We start from the raw sequence: 6,366 nt of genomic DNA, 5'->3' as shown, positions 1-6,366 counted from the left end.
TTTTAAAAAATGTTCTGCAAGGAATAAAAATCTCGGCTGGCATTCCTGGGAAAGATGCACTATGGATATGTGAAATGCCCGAGCCAAGGTGGGGAAATTTTCGCCAGCACGGGTTATTGTGCCCCGAAGTTAAACGATTTCTGCAGCAAAGGGATTGATTTTTATTTCGGGGAGAATCATCCTGGGAGCGGGAAGGGAATAGGAGCATCCATGTGTTCATCCCCCCATTGTGAATATTTTGGAGCTTTTGGGGTAGATGTGCGTGTGGGGAAGGAATTGGGAGGAATTCTGTAAAAACACCGCCAAATCCCGGAAAACCAAAAGAACGATCCGCTGAAAACAACAACGAAACACTCCCACCTAAAATAAAGAAAAACCGCACCAAAATTGAACACCAAAACTGGCCCAAAACTCACTAAAAATTCGAATAATGAACCCAGAAATGGTTTTGCTTTTCCCATTCTCAGAAGCGCTCGGGAAATTGCAAAACTGCCAGCGCATTTTGCGCAGCACCCTCACGCTCCTGTCTCTTAATCTCCCTCAAATTCAAGTTGCTAAAACACACCAACTAATTTTTCGCGAACCCTCTTTAAAATCGGGGAACGAAGGAATTCCTTCAGATCCCTTTTCTCCCGCAGATTTTGCGGGATACCTGCGGGCAGAGATGCTGCCCGACGGCTGAGGTTGCAGAATAATAATATTCCTCGCAGGATTATTCGTTTCTCCTTTCGGAACGATCGAATTTGACCACTCCGCTCAAAGCTCCGCGGGCTGAAGGAGTTTTTTCCCCACCCTAAACCCCGAAGTGTCCCCCGTGTCCCCTCGCCCCGTGCGTGGGGACATCCAGGAGTGCGGCTGAGCCCTAAAAGCGATGGAAATCCACCCGAGAGGGAGCGGGTCCCGTGTCAGAACCCTCCCGGCTGAGCCTGAGCGGCTGCGATAGAACCAAACACAACCGGGCTGGGAAATCCGCACTGGCACAGCAGGAAAAGGATTTTTCTGTCCGTCGGGAAGAGGGTTTGGAGCTGAGCTGAGCTGAGTTTGCCCCGCAGCCCCAGGAAAGGAAAACAGAAATGTTTCCAAATATTGCAATAAATAAATGGGTATGGAGAGATTGTGCTGGAAGGGAGAGAGGAAAAAGGAGAGAAACAGAGAACGGAATGGGCAGAGAAGGAAAGGAGAAAGAAAGAGAGAAAGAGAGAGAGTGGCAGACGAAAGAAAGAAAGAAAGAAAGAAAGAAAGAAAGAAAGAAAGAAAGAAAGAAAGAAAGAAAGAAAGAAAGAAAGAAAGAAAGAAAGAAAGAAAGAAAGAAAGAAAGAAAGAAAGAAAGAAAGAAAGATTATATAAAGAACGAAAACTAGAAAGAAAGAGTATATTACAGAAGTTAAAAGAAGTGAGAGAGAAAAAGAAATTAAGCCAAATGAAGAGCAAGAAAGTGAGTAATAGAGAAAGGGTGAAAGAAAACGGGGAAACAGGGAAATGGAGAAGCAAAAAAATACGAAGAATAAGGAAGAAATGTGGAGGAAGAGAAAAATAGAAGGAAAGAGGAAAAGCTGTAAAAAAAAAGAAAAAAGAAAAGAAAAGAAAAGAAAAGAAAAGAAAAGAAAAGAAAAGAAAAGAAAAGAAAAGAAAAGAAAAAAAAAGAAAAGAAAAGAAAGAAAAGAAAAGAAAAGAAAAGAAAAGAAAAGAAAAGAAAAGAAAAGAAAAGAAAAGAAAAGAAGAAAGAGAAAGGGAGAAAGGAAGGAAAAACAAAAGAAAAAATATTTAAAGTGAACGACCAAAAGAACAAGAGAAAGACAAAAAGAAAGAAGTACGCAAAAGACAGAAAAGTGGCAGAACAAGAAAGAAAACCCAAAAGCAAAAACCCCAAAGAACGAAACACAGCAAGCACGGAAAGGAGAATTATTTTCCTCCAAAACCAATAATAGAACGCAGAGAATTTAATTTTTTCTCTCAAAGCGGGGCTGAGAGGGAGGGAAGGAGCAGCGCGGCGGGGCCCGGGCGGGATGGAGGCAGAACCCGCCGGGACGGGCTCCGGGCAGGGGGAAATCGCCTCCAGCTATTCCTGCTTGCCCTTCTCTTGGTTCCACCAGCCACAACACGCGATTTCCCCGTGGCTTTTCCACGCGGGGCTGAGTTAAGCTCGGCTTAACCCCCGCGGGGAGAGCGGCGCGCCCGGCCCCGCGCTCGCTCCGTAGGTGGCCGTGTATATTTGGGTTGAAGCCGTGTTTATGTTAATGAAAAAGGCTGAGATTACAAACAGACCACTGAATGCCCGCGGTGTTGCTGCCGGATTGGTGGAAGATGTGTACTTTCAAGCTAATCGCTTTTTTTTGGGGCAGCAAATCTGATTAAAAATGATGGAAAATTATTGTTTTTAGCGGGAAGGAATTAGGCATCTCCGGGGTTGCCACTTTCCGTGTGGTTTCCCGATAGAGAAGGCGGGGATGGAGAAGAGTTGCAGGGAAAAATCACTAAAATTTAGCCATAAATCCAACAAAAACGAGCCTCGGAGGAGGGCAGGGAAAAGGGGCGCTTGTCTCGCCTTCCCTGAATCCACCCCAACCCCGCTGAAGGGGTCCCAGTGACAAATGGTATGATGTCCCCCAAAACTTCGGCTGATGGGGGGATTTGTCCTTGCCGGGTGGAGATTGGAGGAACCTGAAATTCACTCCAAAAACCCCGTTAATTCACTTATTTAGGGTGGGATACATATGCTTGTATATATAAAATAACTCCAGACCTTATAAATGCAACTAAGAAAAAATAAATTCATTAATTTACATAAAAATTAATATAAAAGGATTTTTTAAATTAACTTGGGGCGGGGGTGGAGCAGCAATCATCATCCTGTAACTTTCTTTTCAGAGTCTGGTTTTGGGGTGAGTGTCTTTCTTGTTGTTTTCATTAAACCTCTCTCCGAAATGATTCTTTGACCCCCCCCAGCTGCTTTTATCCCCATGAACAGCTGATAGTTAAAAAATCCGATTTTTACATTTTTTTCCCCCCCGCACTCGATAAATTCCCATCACGGAGGGATCCACTTTAGATCTAAGGGAGAAAATTATTTTTTTTTTCCCCCAGGAGCTCTGGGAGAGAACGTGCGCTCAGCCTTTGGCATCTCCCTCCTTTTCAACACTTTCCTTTTGTGGGCAAAAGCTCTCGGCGGAGGAGCCCGGGCGGCAGAGCCGGGCAGACCTGGAGGATTTGGACACTCAGATATTTTACTTCTGTTAGGATCCCTCATTGACTGCAGAACAAAAAAAATCCATCCAATTTATGAAAGGGATGCAAACAGAATTCGGGGAGATTTTATCAGGGAAGGTGTTCGAAAAAACAAAAGGAAAAAGGGAAAATGAAAAAAATCCCGAAAGTTTTCCCCGTGCAGCGGCTCTGCCGCACTAGGGACGCAGGGGAGAATTCCCCCGGGTTTTGGAGGCAGAGGAATGCTGTAAAAACAGCTTTTTCTGCCTTAAAATATCTTCAGGGTGTCAAACCATGTCGCTGAGACAGCGAAGTGTGGGGCTTGGAGCGACAGCAGAGGAGTTTCTTTGTTCTCTCCTCGCACCTGGAATTAACCTTTATTCCCTGACGCTTTTTCCCCCTCTTTCCTTTTTTAATTTTTTTTTTTTTCCTTTGATAGGGCCAACATTGCATTCTCTCGGTGACATTAAACGATTCTGTAGGAGGGACAGAAAAAAAAAAAAAAAAAAAAGATCAACAAAACAAACCCCAAACCCAGCAGAGCAATGTCGCCAAAAACAACCCCGCGCTGTGAGAGCCACGTAGGCCCTGCAGTGATGCCAAGCCTGGGGGACACCGGGGGTGCCCCAAACTTGCTGCCAGGTCCCTGTGTGAGCAGCGGGACACCCAGAGCTGTCCCCCTGCCCTGCCACACAGCCGGGGACACCCCCGCGCTGTAAGCCCCGCATCCGACGGCGCTGCTCTGTCGGAGCCCCGAGGATGCCGCGCGGGGCGAGGCAAGAGCAGATGAAAGTGATGTCACATTAATGTCAGCTCACAGCTCGAGCCCACACAGCCTTGATTGCTATTATTAATCTTGCCAATTTGTCTGTCAGCACTCGGCTAATCCCTAAATAGCCTCCCAACAGGTGCTTTATGCTTCCGCCACATCCCTGCGCCCGCCCGCAGCCCCCGGCAGCGCCGCTCGCCCTCCGCGGTGACACCGGCTCTGTCCCCCGGCAGGGCTGCAGGGGAGACAGGCGACCTCGCAGATGCTGTTTAGTCTGTCTAAAAACAGGGCACGGAGTTTTGGGGCTTCGCAGAAGGAAGTGATGAACGGGGAGATGCTGGAGGTGAATTACCTGGTTTGGGGTGAGCAAAGCCGCTGCGTGATTTGTCCCCTATCAGGATGAGGAAACACGTTTATGGCCCGGCTATCTGACAGCAGGGAGCTGCACTGCTCGTATTTGTGGTGGTTTTATGGACGGGGGAGAAGATTAAAACAAAAAGTCCGAGCTGAAGCTGCAGTGGAAAAGCCACTTTAAGCCCTAAGCAGTTTTATCATAAACTCGTGGAATGGTTTGGGTTGGAAGGGATCTTAAAAGTCATCTGGTTCCTGCTCCCTGCCATGGGATCCAACGCCCTCCACCAGCCCAGGTTGCTGTTTATCCTGCACTTAAGCTGAGGGTTGATTATTTTCTTTACTACTCTATCAGAAAATCCGCTGGTTTGTTCTGGTGTGTGTTCAGCCACATCAGTTCTTTAGCAAAAGACTAAAATTATTGTGTTGTGAGGCTTAATCTTCCTAAAGTCGTTACTTAGTGCAGTGGTCTAATTCACAAAACACAGATTTTGTGTTTAGAACTCTTAATTGCTGAACCCATTTAACTGCTAAACCCTTTTAACTGCTGAAGGAGAGTTCAGGTTGTTTTCCTCTCTCGGCATTAAGAGAAAGAAAAAATTGATTCATTTCTGTTCAGCAACTCTGCTGCATGAAATGTTTTGCACACAGGTTACAAACTGGTGATTTCTGCTGTGATTCAGCTGGAAGGGGCTCTGCTCTGGAGGAAGAACCACCAAACCTGGCTTCATGCACAGGTTCCTATTTTATATCCAAAGCTATTGGGGTTGTACCAAAAGCTATTCCCAACCCAGCAGAAGGAAGAGCTTTCAGGACCATCTTCAACAATTCCTCCAAGAGATGAAGCAGTCTGAGTTCACTAAAAGAACTCAGAGCTGCTCATTGTTAACCCTTGGGTGCTCCAGATCAGATCCTAAAAGCTCCTAAAAACACCATTCCCCACTGAAAGCTCTTTCACTCCATCCTGCCTTGGATTTATTATCAGGAGACAGATTTTTTTTTTCCCCTTTTTCTTTCTCCCTGAGCCATTTATTTCATCCATCACAGCGACCTGGGATCCAAGGATATTCTTAGCTGTGCAGCATGTCAGGAAACGGGCAGCAGCCCCGTGTGATGCAAATATTTGGACGAGCCAGAGGTAGGAAGGATTGTCCAAATGTTTACTGCAGGCTGTTGATAGCCCCAGGATTTATAACTGGTGGATAACGCTGCCCCCACACAGCTCCTCCAGCAGGTGCATCCAGTTTCCACATGACACGTGGGATTGTGTGCTCTGGGAGAGGGGATGCAGGACACTTCCAGTTCTCTGGGATTCAGCTCCTTTTTTTTCCAGCTGCTTCACTGGTTTGGAGCCCATGGAGCAGCAAGACAGGAGCTCAGGATCCACTCCAATGATTCGTGCCCCTGAGAGCAATTCCAACCTTTGGAAAAACAAAACACGACCAGTTGGAATTTCTTAAGTGAAACCAATGCTCAAAACTGTTCAGGCCCATCAAAATATTCCCTGTCACTCTGCTTCAGCACTGCAGCAGAGGAAATTCATGGCATTGTTGTGCTTATTGTTTTTGGCATTTCACTTCCTCGCTTCCAGCACTGGGATTGGAGCTCTTCTGTCTCCAAGCAAGCCCTGACTGCTGCTGGGGGCACAGCAGAAGTGCTGGCAGAGCACTTTGAGCCATGGCTGATGCTCAAACAGCTCCAGCTTTTCAGAGCCCACTGGAAATGTCCCATAGCTGCTGCCAGGTGGCCTCTTCCAGCCAAAAGAGGAGAGTGCATCCAATAAAAATCAGGCTGATGGACTAGAAATGGGAATGTAGTCAAGGGAAGGCTCTGCTGCCTTGATAGCTCCTCATGTAACCTACTCAGGAGGTCTCTGCATGATCCAGAGCACCCCAGAGGGCTCCAGCCCAAATTTCTGCTCAAGGCAGGTCCATCAGCAGCTCTAGGCAGGGTCAGGCACAGCTTTGTTCAGCTTGAAAACCTCCAAGGACATGGTCCAACAACCAGGACAATGGAGAGGAGCTGTCAGTGCCCATCCAGCC

The sequence above is a fragment of the Erithacus rubecula genome, assembly GCF_903797595.1.
Source record: "Erithacus rubecula genome assembly, chromosome: 12".
NCBI lineage: Eukaryota > Metazoa > Chordata > Aves > Passeriformes > Muscicapidae > Erithacus > Erithacus rubecula.
This window is presented reverse-complemented; position numbering follows the sequence as displayed.